Consider the following 14838-nt stretch of genomic DNA (forward strand, 5'->3'; position numbering starts at 1 on the left):
TATGGCGTTGACATAGCGCTGAGGGAGCTGAGCACAGAGATCTGGGGAAGAACTGAGAAGAAAAACGAGACTATAGATTTGCTTTGATTTAAAATATACTTCTCCTGTCTGAAAATATTCCAGCACCTGAATTCTCAATATGTCTTGATTTTTTTTTTTTTCCTTTAGGCTATAGTAGATTCTCTGACCTCATCAGAGAGTTAAAAAAAACAAAAAAAAACAAAAAAAAAACAAACAAACTGGAGACAACAAAGATGCTGAAGATGAGACAGGCATGAAATAAGAGAGTACAGTAACAGGCCCATTTAAATACCTATGAAATTTGGAAGTGTGGTAAAGTTGTGAGCAGACAGAGATTTTCCAGTCAACAAAAAGCTTGACAGTACTTTCATTTTGTTTTGATCAGTAATTTCCTGCCAAGCAACATAATGAAGAAAAATGACAAAGGATCAGGCTGCATAATATCTGGGTTCAATCAATTCAGGATAATTCTGTCATGGTTTGCGCCTTTGGTGTGAGACCCAAGATGGCAGCGGCAAAGCAACCCAAGACTGGGAACAATACAACAGTACAGTAACCCAACCCAATGCAAAGCACAGTCCTAGTACTAAAACACCATACAACATAAAGTGTTTTATGTTAAAGGCACAAAACCAAAAATGGCGGCCAGGTATGCTGGCTGATTGGCACTCAGGCCCATGATTCAATGTCCAAAAGGTGGAGGTTCATAACAAAGGACATAACAAAAAAAAAAAAAACTACAGAGAATACAAACGTTCTTGGCAGGCAAGGCAAGACAGTCTGTGAAAAAGCAGCAGCGAGGAACACAGTGGCGCCAAACCTCTTCCTGTAGCAGCTGAACTCTCCGATGTAACAGGAGAGCACGGAGAAACACACTGGGGTACAACCTGAAGCTCATTCAGCAGGCCATTTAAGTGCAGGAGGTTTGGTGAGGAAAAGATGGAATACAGGTCTGCTCAGCTGCGAATACCAGGCCATGCCTCCCTGCCACTGTAGGCCCACACTCAGGCCACAGGAAGAGAGTGCTCTGGAGAAAGGCAGGCAAGGGGAAAAACAAACAATGTGACAAGCCCCACCTCTTGACAAATTCAAGGCCAGAGAGATACAGGAACAATAGAAACCGAACATTTCTCTCATTAAAGTTTCATCTGGATGATATCTTTTTGGAAGCCTCTGTTATGTGTCATGTTTTCTCCCGTTATTTCTCTCAGAAGGTTGGTTGTTTTTTTGGCCCACAGGTTTATAAGCCGGTTTAATGTATAGTTCTATGTATTAGACTCATTAAAGGGACAAAACGTCTCAGGTCAATAGCTTGCAGACTTGCATTTTCATTGCACATTAAGTATGGCAGCAATAATACATATCAGGATTTATTTTACTTCTGACAACTCAAATAGCTTTCTGCCTGAATAGTGCTTGATTGAATTGCTGATGTATTGTGCTCTCTGTGTGTGTGTGTGGTGTCTCGGTTAAAAAGAGGAATGATAGAGTTGGGGATGCTTATTGTTGTTGCAAGACATAGGTTTCTTCGCACGCTCTCACACACACAAGCACAACTTTAATCTCCATCGAACACTTTTGGCCCTGCTTGATATTGTTATGCTTTACAACCAGCAGTCAATCCCTTTGGCGAGTTAGAGCTGGATTCAGCATTGAAGGGATTAGAGTGACCATCCAATTTGAGTTTTTAATACTTTGTGGCCAAAGGTAACTGTTGAATGTCAATGTAAATTGGATCTCACATTTCAACCAAGCCTCTATCTGTCCCCAGATGAACCATAACACTGTTTCCTATTTGTTTAATCAATCTTTTCTTAGTCATAGTAGAAACTAAAGTTGTCTCCCATCTGCCTCCTTATCTTCTGTTGCCAGAGTGTCCTCTATCTCCTCACCATTTTCGGCAAAGGGAAGAATGAGACCAGCAAGCCTCCTCGGAGTTGACTCTTCTGAACCTTGTCCCAAACCCATGCTCCAGCTGCTCTTCACTTTGCTCCCGACTGACTCCACAAGGAGATTTTAATTACTCAGCGTCGAGGATTCTCTCAGGAAAGGTATGTGGTGATCTGTCGAGAGGACTCAGTAAGTGCTGAGGGGGTGAGTGAGGTTGGGGGAGTTATGGGGGTGACTGGAGGTGTCAGCCATACCGATGAGGTCAGGCTTCACCTTCCGGCTGTTGCAGATGAAAACACCTGGGTGTGGTTGTAACTGTGCAGTTACAACATGCAGAGTTGAGAGAAAATGAGGGGAGTTTTCCCAGGCTGGATATTACTAGCTGGCTGATAGCTGTCTAGCTGTGAGGAAAACAAGTGCTTGTAAGACATGAATGAAACAGCTGAAGCCACATTGTGCCTGAATGGTTTATTGTTATAGTTCTTAAAGGAATGCTTAAATCCTCTGTGTTTAGTTTAGTCACTTAACTAATAGACAACAGACATTTTCTGTCCGTTGGAGCCAACACGGCCAATGTGACATTTCTTCAGACTTTTAAATAGATTTCGTGCTGTGGTGTTTGGAGACACCTTTTCAGTCGCATCTTAGTGAAACTAACAAGCTACCTGGCTACATTCGTAGAATACAATTCAAACAATGAATTGTTTTGGGGTTTAATCCAAAATGGCGTATGACCGGAAGATGACCAAAGAACTAAACTCCGACTCTCCCTGCAAGAAATCTATCAAGATGAGCACAGTGTCGAATTGAATAATTAAGTTAGTCTTATTAGTCTAAATTACTACAATATTGTAGGGGTAAAATCCAAAGTGAATAACAAAGATGAATATATCATGCAGAAAAAATGTATTTCTGTGTGTCACTCTGAGATATTGGATGCATTTTTTATTATATTGTAATCTGCGGAAATGGAAGATGGGTGGTTTCAATTTATCCATGCAAAGGCAGGGAATGAGGATAAGTAGATGTGATTATACATGTTTTAAAGTGGTCCACTGGACCAGGAAGACATAATAATGACACCCATTCTGAGGAAGCACAAAATGTAGAGCTAGGCTTTCAGTTGTCAGGATTATAGACTATAGAATTCTATTACAATTGTAATATCCATTCACCATGTCAAACCCTGGAATTTAAAAGGCCCTTGGCATTACCCAAGATGCATCTGACTTCATTTTTCCCCCCTAGAAACACAAATGAGGCGTCTTTTCTCCAGAGAAACAAGTGTGGAGAATACAAAGTAAATGCCACCAGGTGCTTTTAGTTTTTTCATATATTTAGCATTTCACTGCAGCCAACTGCTGTGGTGTTGTATTGTAACTGCATTTTATGTTTCATGTTAATGAGAAAATTGTAGAATGCTAACACTGCTAAATGAATTTAATGAACATGGTAATCATCGTGTCCTCAACACATGCTGCCCTCTCAATTAGGTTACGTGCTTTTATGTTATGGTATTTGTGGTTTGCTAATAACATACACCAGGACACAAATCACCAGACACTACTTTCCTCATAAAACCTCCCAATTCCTGGTTGCTATTCAGGGGCTTGGGAGGCTTGCACTCTGTTATGACTGGCTTGTGGAACAAGATACTTCCATCTTATCTAAAAAAGCATTTATTTGCTTTTGTCGGAATGCTCTGTACATGATGCAATTATGCATGCATAATTACCTCCTGCAATATGATGGATTTCACAGCTCAGATTTTACAGCGTGTGGGCTAATGCGAGCCGACAGGAGCAATTCCTCTTCATTAGACCATTCCAACATTCACAGTGACACAAGGTGCCTGTGTTTACACGACAGCAGAAACTACACAATACCTGCACCACTGCCGCACGCACACTTTCCCTGTCTGCAGCCTTCATTAACAACCCTAAGCCAGATATTCCAGTGTAGGAAAGCTTTCTTCTAACCGACTAGCAGCGTCCCCCAAAAGAGAGGACGAGTGACTTTCATCATAGGGATAGTTGTTGACATGTGACTTCTTGAATCCAATCACAGTGAAGCATATGTGCCAAAATGTTTCATCAGTGTTACATGTTGGCAGCTGAGACAACAAACCTTACTGTCGTACAGTAGCACATGCATCTGTGAAGCTGAGGCAGGAGAAACATTGCTCTCTGAAGATAAGTGATAGTCACAGTCCCTTTTAAGAACAAAAGCACAGTCTCTTGGATGTGTTGTGTGCTGTATTATGCTCTCCAAATGTTGTAAAGCGTGTTCCCTTTTACTTCAATGGGAAGGCAGGTGTCCAGATATCCAAGCAAGAATAGAGATAATCTCTCTCGTGCCGTCTCTCTCTCTCACCAAGGGCTATAATGAGCAGGAATTGGACCTTCACTGTACATGCACATAGTAGAAATGTGCTCGAGAAGTAATAAATGAATCTAGTATGCAGCTCCCATAGGACCACTGCCAGCTTCATCCATGACATCTAAATGCACATCTACTTGTGTGTCTGGATGGAGAAGAAAACATGATAAATTTTACCATAGCTCCACGTCACGGATGGTTGAAGATGGGATATGAAATTTATTTAGTTGCTGAAGATTTTTTTCTTGGCTCTTCCTTGCGCTGTGATGTCATTTAGGAGGCTGGTTGGTAATTGAGGATGTGGGGGTTAGAGACAAGTCCCTATTGGAAATCCCCAGCAGATCAGCCATTATCCCGCTTTAAGGATGGGTAGCTACTCCGCTGCTGACATTTCCATTTATATCTGTCACTTTTGGATCCTGACAAACAGAAATGAGACAGAATAAAAGAAAGGAGGAGGTAGTTGTTGTAAGGCTTTTTTACGGCTATAAACAAAATATGGGTGAAAGAAGTCATTCTGTGTGTGTGTGTGTGTGTGTGACCAGGGTGTTGGTATAAACCATGGAACTCACAGTCCAGTTCTAAAAAATAAATAAATAAATAAATAAAAACAGCCTGGCAAAACAAATAAGATGAAACACAGTAGTCAGCAGTAAAGCACAGCGAGACAAGGGAATTGAATTAATAGGAATGGAAGATGCATTCTTTTGCATTTTTATTGATAATATTTGGGGGGGGAGTCATGTGGGCATGCTGTAACTAAGGAGAAACAATCAGACAATCTCTCAGATGCATTTCAATTGAATTAATCTTTGTGAGGTCAGTAAAAAAAATGAGATTGCAGTGCTTTCATCAACCACCCCCTTATTGGATCAAGTTGTGACAAGGCCCTTCAGAATAATGAAGATTTTGTTATTCCCACCATTATGAAACATTACCCAAGGCTTGAGCACAACTGTATAGATAAGTGCATTGGTAAAAGCAGAGATTGCAGGAACGCTCCAACAAGCTGTGAAGGAAGAAATAGTTTTAGCTGCCACTGGACTAGTATTATGTTCATTTATGTCTTTTGGTCTTTCTGTTTTTACAAATGACGTCTGCTGCTTCTTGTTTCAACCAGCAATTCATTTTTCTTTTTCCATTTTTAAAAGTGCCCCCACAGAGACCTCTCAACCGTACCATTTTATGTATATCCCTTCTCCTTTTGAGAGGTAATTGCACACTTTGAGGTGAAAAGCAATTATCTATGTAGGGGAAACAATTAAGGAAGATGAGAAGAAGAGGAAGCGATATGTATGTTGTCATTTTAGTGTCGGATGCGTGTTCCAGTATTTGCACTTAGGGTATACCTTGGTGAATTGGTTTTTACAAAATTTTATAAATGAAAAGTTACTTTTTCCCCTTGATGTTGAATAGGACATGGAATAATGAAATGCCCAAGTATTTCTGAAATGTAAATTTAAATATATGTCAACACAACTTGTTGAAAGATGTTTTGTTCTTTGTAGTCTACCCCTTAATCTGCCTTCCACACTATAGCCCGTTAAAGATAGAGGACTGAGGGAAAGATTACTCACCTCCATGAGGAAGTAAAGGTAGTGAGAGGTCTCACAAGAAGTGGAAGAAAAAAAAAACCCAAAACATCCAAACCAAAACAGTTGCAATTTATATGTGCCAGACATCCACAGGTCCTGAGCAGGAGGATCTATCCACTTGTCTCAGAGTAAAAGGCCCATGGGATCAGCTCAGTGGTTGGATGAATTAGGTGTTGTGCCTGACACCAGGAGATTCAAGTTAATAAATGGTGTGCTTGATCTCAGGCCGGCTGTGCAATTGTATTTAGACAGTGTGATGAATTGGGGCCTGGGAGCTGTCTTCACTTTTTTCCTGAACAGAGGTGATAATTCATGCCAGAAGGCTTGGTGTCGTCTTTAAACTGTAGGTTCTTCTGTTGAAACAGTAAGAGGGTGACCTCACTGACTGGAATACCAAACGATGTCCATTTGTTGGCGCACACTCATAGATATGGAGGGAAGCATATTTATTGAAATAAAATTTCAATAAATACATTTTAATAACAAAAACAACGAGCACTGTATATGTAAAATATGCAAAAGACAGAATGACATTGTCAAATAATTATATTACCAAAACTAGATCTGCCAAAATATTTTCCCTTCAGTTAATTCACCTTATTTATTTGTCCTAACCCTAACCCTAACCCATCTTGTTCTGCAATTTAGCTGTGCATCTATAGCAAAAAAAAAAAACAAAACAGGGATTTGAAACTAAAAATGCTCAATAAAGATAATTTAAAAGAGCCATACAAATAAAGAATGGCCATTTACTTAAATGACACCTTCACTGAAAATATTTAAAGACCAAATCCAAAACAGAGTAGCAAAATGATTAGAATAAAGAGCCCTCTCCGTTGGCACATGGGATGAGATGGTGTTTGAACTCAATGCATGTATGAATAGTCACTTATAAACAGACATTAGCACTACGGTACAGCTATTATTTCATCTGGTTGCTCAGTAACAGTTTATTTCAGTTTCAGTGCAGGGTTACAGAGGAGCCAAACTCAGCTAGCATTGGCTGAGGGCCCCAGGCTAAAACCTTTAACTAATGATAGTTGAAATGAAAGGGCAAGAGCCAAAGTGAGACTGTTTTGTAATCAATAACAATTTTCATATTATTGGATGAAATGGCTTAAACATGGATGAAAAACATAAATTTGCTTTCATACCTACAAATGTGTTTTTTTTTTTTTTTTTTTCCTTTGATTTTCCCATCTGGTCTCACTTCTAACGTCATGAAGCTATATGTTGTGGGTTGTTGCCTGCAGTCCCTATAGTGCAGACAAAGAGCTCAATAGGTCTGCGAGACAGCCTTATTCAACTTTTCACAGTGGAACTCTCCCTGAGCCCTTTTTTTTTTTTTTTATCAAGAACATGCGTCAGTGTCTGAGAGTCAGTGCAGCCGCTGATATTGGAAAACCAACTTAGTCTCAGTCTGCCATGTTTCTGAACTGTATAAGACGGTGACATTCATAAAACTGTGTGAAGTTATTGCTTTAAGGCATATTGAAGAGGAAGCCAGGTTCTCCCCTGTTGCTTATATTGCCGGCAACAATCAACTACATATTTCCATTTAATTTCTCTCCAGCAGGGACAGGGAGCACGTGAAGGACAAAGTGTGCTGGCCAAGGTATAGTCTCCTTAAAGGAAATAAATAGAATCAAATTTTTGGGATGTAAATGTTATTGCCTGGCATTAATATATTTTGAATTGCTTCCTCTGCCGCTTTTGCAGAATGAAAATGGAGGTTAAATTCTTTCATTCAACATCTGGTCCAGTTCTCTCATTTAACAGTTACAAAGTAACAAACCCGTAATAGTTTCCACTTTACAATACCACCTACAAACTGCAGCTGAAGTCTTTAGGTGACCTTCACTTCTGCATAAGAGCCATGTCCATAATTTTGCCAAACCATATACGGGCAAAATCACAGCCCCATCTCTCTATTCAGATGAAGCCGCAGTCAGGCTCAGTGCCCAGAATAGATGGTGAATGGACGCTAGACAGAGCTCAGTATGACTATGAGCATGCCAAATTACTACCTGCTTAGATAGAGACAAAACACGAAACAGTGCTGCTCGATTTGCATGTATCTCATACTGGCTGCATAATGCATCAAGAACATGAATAATTTACGTAAACAAGCGGAAGGAGACTGTTTGGTGCTCTGCCAAGCCTTTCCTCTTCTACTTTTACCTAAATGCCTTTCTTCTTCCTTTTTGGAAAGAAAAAACAAGAAAGAAAGAAAGAAAGAAAGAAAGAAACCTTCCATATTGGAGAGACAGATGGCAGGCTGGGTGAAACGGAGTATCCTATCCAAAATCACACTGTGATGGAAATGGAGGTTGCCATGGTAATCAGGAAGTGGAATCAGTTGTACTCCCCAGAGAGGACACCGTGGTCACTTAGTGGACTCTCACAATGTCGTACACATCTGTAAATATTTCTGAATTTTTTTTTTTAATGTTTGCGCAAGTGGCACCGTGGGAGTGTATTCATTTGTACCAGTTTGGCTCTCATCCTGGCACTGAGGCGGTAATATTTTGGAAACTCCAGGAAATACTGATTAAAAAGGAAAAAACATTTATATTCCATATTTTTTTTTGGAAAGGTTTTGCTTATGTGAAAAACATCTCATGATAATAAAAGGGCAGTAACATGATAGTAATACCTGTGCTATATTAGCAATATCAAGATAACATTATCATCTACGAATGGAATAGAGAACTGGGAAATTGAGGAATCATGTCAGAGTAATAAATTATATTAGGTCCATGTTTTGACTTTTAGATGTCAGCTTTATTATTACCCTCCCGTTTTGTACAAATATTTAAATATTGTTATTCGCTTCATTTTTATTACCAGGAAGTTACCAGGATATTTATAAGTCATTACCCCACCAGGAAGTACTTTTATATTGGGGTTTTATTTCATCTCCAAGGTTTGATGAGAATGTTAATATTGGTCAAGCAGACTAGACGTTCAAAATCTCTCACCTAACACTCCAACTTCAACAGACCACTTTCCTGGCGGGTAGATTCTGTTGACCTTGGGCACAGTCGGGCTCGCTCTAACCTCTTATCAGCCTTCATACAAAGCTAAGCCATTTAGCTGTTGTAGCCAGCACCATTTTAACCATACAGACATGTGGACAGTGTCACGCTTTTCATCTAATCCTTAGCAACAGAGCGAATAAGAATATTACCCAAAAGGTTTGACTCATCCTCTCACTCTGCTGTTACTGCAACAGACGATGAAGTGCACCTGAAATAGCATGCACATTTTGTTAAATGCAGCATTTGCCTGAGCAAAAGCGAGTTTGGAAGTAATAATCTTGGGCACCATGGTTAACAACTCTGGCAGGCTCATTTGTTAACAGTCCCAAACTCTCCCAAGTCCTTGGTGCACCTGGTTATGATTTGTGTAGACCAAACCCACAGCTGAGGACAGTGGGGGACAACAAGTCATGCAGCCCTTCATATATCCTGCTCGCAGAGCTGTTTTCTTTTTCTAACCAACAATACTGATAGTGAGTTTGTGCAGCAAGTCATGCTGAAATGTTGCAATACACTGTCAGGGGAGTGGTGTTGGTGGGGATGAGTTTGACACTGGGTGTATTTTTAGTAAGGAACACATAACACAAATGTTGTTTTCCTTCCTTCGTCTGAAGTGCCATGTAGCGTCTGATTTTAATCACAGGGTGGTGTGCAGCATGGTCCTGCAGTGATCAGCTCCCGTTAAGAATGAAATGAAGACAGAAGAAGAGTGTTGCTAGGAAACTGATACATCTTTATGGCAACGGTGCATTTCGACATATTTAGCATATAGTGAGAGAGTTCATGTTGAGTAATGTACACATCACGCGTGTTCATTTGATTACATCTAGGTTAATGAAACCAGTCAGTGTGCAATTTCCTCTAAATTAGATTCATTTTCATTTTGTTTGTATAACAATTAAACTGATTACTGCTGTGTGTTATAGTTGTGTCACTCCTAACTGCTTTATAAGGACCAACTTAAGCAAAATGAAAGCAGGAATACTGAATAGGTACCTGTGTTTTGTGAGGTGTAAAAATACAAGTATGTACTACATTTACTTATCTGTGCAGAATGAAAATATTAGATAGATTTAATTCTGAAAGGAAGGCAATATAACAATTTCCATTTTGACGCCAATGTATTTGTCATGTTGGGCAACACACGAGGCCTGTTTCTTTCATCCTGCTACATTCCTTCTCCTCAGAAGCTTTGTTTGTGTTAAGTATGAGGTTCACCATGTCTGTCAGAAAGAGGCATGTCTCACTGTCTCTCTTAATCATCTTCCGTTAACGACTGAGTTCGCCCTGGATTGACAGCATCCAGACACAGCAGGAATGACGGATGGCCTGCTGTGCTTCCAGTTGACCGTATTGCCACTTTATTTTTGTGCAGAAACAGATAGCTATAGTCAGACGTTGTTCTTAACCCAGTGAGCTTGGATTCATGCCTGATGGGTCGTGTGTTTCTTGGACAATCAGTTTCAAAGCCTTGCCTGGTGCTGTGAGCTTCAGAGCCTCACTATCACTGCTGTTCCAACGTCCTGCTGCTGCTCGGGGATCATGTATTAACTGTACCATATACATTTATCTGACTAGATATGCAAAGTGTGTAATCATATGGCACATCATATGGCCGTGGCAGGTATCTCTGGGCTGTGCCTCTGGATTTTCTTAAACAAAGCCTCTCTCTCAAGTGTTTCACGGATGGTTGGAGTTCTGGCTCATCCATGCAATTTCATTCCTGTTCCTAACGTCCATCTGGTACCTGCTGATGTGAGTGTGTGTGTGGAACTTCTCTGCAGGTGCATGTCTGAGTGCCAGTTTAGACAAATCACAGCAAGAAGCCATTAAAGCCATTGTCTGGTTGTTAGATGGGGGCATGAAGGGACAGCCCACATGTCATGTTCACCACAGCTTCCAAATGGACTTCATTTCATGCTGCCATGTTAGAAGGGACGGCGCCAATACAAATGATCTACCGGCATATGGGTGACATTTGGTATCATGTTCAGTTTATATGGTAAAGCGCACAGGCATGCAGTCTCACAACTACAATCACCACTTTACACCTACAGAAATAATTCAGGCACCGTGGCTCTCCCTCCCCATATCCTTATTTATATCCATTTCAGAAGATTCTGAGTTCCCTACTTGTCCAAGGCGAACATGCAATCTGTGGCTCACAAGAGGCAGTTTGCTCAAATTGTGTTTTATTCATCCAACCAAAAAATTGCACCATTTTAAAAGCATCAACATCAGCTCCATATTGGATATCGGTGATCTCCATGAATATCAAGCTCCATTTTCTGGATAAGAGCAGAGCACGCAGGGACATGCTATAATTAAGCCTTTGTCCACAGTAAGAACTGGAAGTAGTCCACATACCCCTTAAATCAATCCGGCGCCGCGTTGAAGCCAATTTGCTGTTACTTAGCAGCATTACAGACTGGCAAGTGTGCAGACCTGTTGTGACGGCTCAGACAGGTGTTCAGGATGCTGCGGCAGCAAGGCACAAGGGAATCAATCACTAGGTCCGCTCTCTTCCATCAAGAAAAGAAGCTCTGTTATTTAAATCACACCTGCACATCTGTCTGTTGCAATCCGCTCAATAATGACTCAACATTTAAAAACACAGACGAGTGGAAGAGTGTATGCATGTTTAAAATAAGAAAAATCTATTTATTCTACTTGGTCGGCAACTTTGTCTGAGTTTCGAATGATTTGATGGATAATATTACGCTTTTTTATTCAACATAAATTCTTCTAACTATCGAAGTGCAGTTAGACTTAAAGGGATAAAAATCTGATTTCATGAATCGCAGATGAGACAGCTGGATGGCTTGAAAGTGTAAAGAGAAATAAACAGAGAGATGGTTAATGGAACAAATTCAGTCGCACAGAACAGAGGAACTAAAACAAAGAATAAGTTCATCCGTTGAGTTGCCTGTGAGACTGTTGTCAGTGAGTCATGGGAGGAAGCATCTTGGGGGTTAATTATAGCCTTTAATCGCATTAAGAGGAAGAGGTTGAGAGGGGGCTGACAGCAGGGGCTGAATCTGCCACTTCACACTCACTAAGCACGCCAGTAGCTCATTTGCGTCCCTTTCTGAGTCAGTCAAGATACCATTGTTCTCTCTTTCTCCCTGGATTGTACTGGCCTGCCACTCCTCGCAGCATCACGTTCTCTGGTGGTTATGCTGTAGTCAGCACAACATCCAAATGTTCGGGCTCTAGCTGACTTTTTGCTGAAGTATACATTGCTTATCCTGACGTTGGCAACTCTATATTGGATTTAGGAAAATGTCCACTTGAGAAACCTCAGCCAAACTTATTAAGCACAGAAAGTGTTATATTTAAAGTTCATTCATTAATTAATTCTTAACCTTTGCTCTTGAAAACACCAAACACCAACCATTAGTGAAAATGCCTTTATTCAGCGCTACCTTCTCTGTCTTAATAGATCATATGTATTATGAATGAATCTTACTAGCATATTTATAGCTTATAGCATATTTATACATCATTCAAAACAGACTCAAGCTCATCTTTTTCCCAACAGCAATAAGCACTTTGAACGGACTCAAACATCCAAAATAACTACTGTGATGTGGCACAACTGTGTGCAATTTGTAACTGCAGTCCTCATCCACCACATATCTTATTAGTGGTGTTATTATTGTACGTTTGAATGAGTGGAGTATGTGTTGTTGTTGTTGTTTTTTAGCTTGTGGTATCTTTTAGGAGTAGCACTCCAAATTTTGTTGTACATTTCATAGTATTCTATTCTATTTTAGCTACCCTCAGTACATTTTCATTTCAGCCAGTGGGGAGGTTTTTTTTTTTTTTTTTTGCCAAGGTCATTTAGGATAGCTTCAGTGATTTAAAGCAATATAGTGTTATAGCTATGGCTGATCAGTTAGTTCATTCCAAAAAACTAAATCAATTTGGCGCTATTTATAGGAGAGATATGAGAAAACGAAATAAATATGAATCTGAGAAGTGTAACAACAGTAACCAGACTTGCTGAAACTTTTTGTGGCAGTTCCAAACAACAGCCATATATTTATTTTTCAGGTGTCACTTTGTGGAATTATTGTGTCATTGTGTCAGCAGCCCACCCATTTAACCTGTTGGGAGTACAGTTCTTTGTACCATTCTGAGTTTCCACTACTGACTATTGTCATTTTGGCTCAATCACAAAATGTTTCAGCAAGTCGAATAAACTCATATTTTTATGGTTATGTTGATTGACACTGTTGCCCTAAAGTGCAAAGCACAACAGAAATAACTACCCCAGACTGAGAAAAACTATGGAGAGTGGACAACAGCCATAGTGACAGTTCAGAAAACACACTAAGACATTTTTGGGGGTAAAACTAAATTTAATTTTTGAGAGAGTTTTCTGGGAAGTCAGGCGTAGTGGTCTTCAGTTGCAGCTCACTGATGCCTCACAGCAAATGCTGACTTCCTCTGTAATAATCCTGAAAATAGAAAGTAGTGCAAAGCCAACACCTATAAATACTATATACTGCAGAAAAGAACTAAATCAGGGGGGATTTGAGGAAGATCCAGCCCGCTGGGAGACAGAGAGAGGAAAGTAGAATGACAAATAATGTGAAGACATAATGAGATAAAAGGAAGCGATTGCTGGGTTGTCAGAAGGAAATTTATTCAAAAAGTAAGCCATTACAAAATGAATTTGGGGTTGAAAGGGGTGAGGCATGTCACAAAGATAAAATGTGGAAAACGTTTTTGGGATTGTGCCAAGTGAAAAAGCTTCAAAGGAAGAAAGTTAAAAAAAAAACAAAAAGAAAAAACGTCAGTTGTCATATCTTTTCAAAAGAGAGAATCCCTCTCAGAATCATTAAGTTAAAAGTGACTGAATTCAGTCCAAATGCAGAGTGAACCAATAGAGCTGAACAAAATGTCCACCCAGAGCCTTTCATTTTCCTGAATTAAATTCTGAAAATCAGCTTTGTATTTTGAAGCAAGGAGGAAAAAAAAAAAAACCTATGGGGTGGTGTTGCAGGATTAGTCCTTTGAAAGCAGCTGGCATTTCTTTTCACTTGTTTCCAAAAAGGTCTAAGCTGTTTAAGGCTGCTTGTTGAACTGCTTTATATTCCTGTAGAAATAGACCGTATGCACACCTCTGCAGTGGACCTGAGGTGTTTCTAAACACATACTTTATCACAGACAGACCAGACAGCATTTTCCTATTAAAAGCCTCCATGGGGAAAAAAAACCTGCAAAATGCAATGCAGTTCTGATAATGAAATGTGCAAATAAGAATATTCCAGAGGTTTTATTTCAATTTAAAATATAATTTCACAAGACGGAGCTAAAAGAAAAATTAACTCATCGTAAAACCAAACAGACATCCTTCACAAACATCAATTACAGAAACACACCAATAATGATTTTCCTGCTTCGTTTAGTGTCTCCTTGACTCTTTAAGAGCATTGTTTTTAAGCAAGAGACATTCAAATGACAAATCTGAAGCCTTTCTCTGTTAATTACTGACAAGTTAAGCTCCAGCCATAATTTCATGAATATTAACCATGTATACAAGCTGCGAATGACCACAAAAAAACACATCAATAAATAAATAAGAAATAACTATAATAAACAAACAAACAGAAACAAGTGCATGTTTTGATGATACATAAGCCTGGTGAGCAAATATGATTACAGAGTGTGTATCATAACACATGTAATTGATTCACAAGGCTGTAATATGCTTCCTGAGCAGCACACAGTCTTCACTGCAAATTTGACTTTCTATTGGAAAGTAACCTGACATCAGTTGGCTAACTCCAAAATAAAGAAAAAGTATTAAAAAGTATAAGAAAAAAAGGTGATCAAGAGTGTTTCGCCTATCCATCCCTGGACACAACTCATCAACAACTGTTAATGTAGCATAAGCAAAATTT

General features: G+C 39.6%; 1 protein-coding gene across 2 annotated transcripts in view; it reads left to right on the forward strand.

The window, feature by feature from the left end:
* The window catches only part of syndig1l (synapse differentiation inducing 1-like), a 178209-nt gene that overhangs the window by 115453 nt on the left and 47918 nt on the right, over positions 1-14838 (forward strand). For both annotated transcript variants that reach the window (XM_029496212.1, XM_029496213.1), the window contains one exon: positions 1894-2072. The gene's annotated coding sequence lies outside the window, so the exon portion shown is untranslated. The remainder of the gene's footprint in view (positions 1-1893; positions 2073-14838) is intronic.

This window comes from Echeneis naucrates, chromosome 24 (assembly GCF_900963305.1).
Source record: "Echeneis naucrates chromosome 24, fEcheNa1.1, whole genome shotgun sequence".
Classification (NCBI taxonomy): domain Eukaryota; kingdom Metazoa; phylum Chordata; class Actinopteri; order Carangiformes; family Echeneidae; genus Echeneis; species Echeneis naucrates.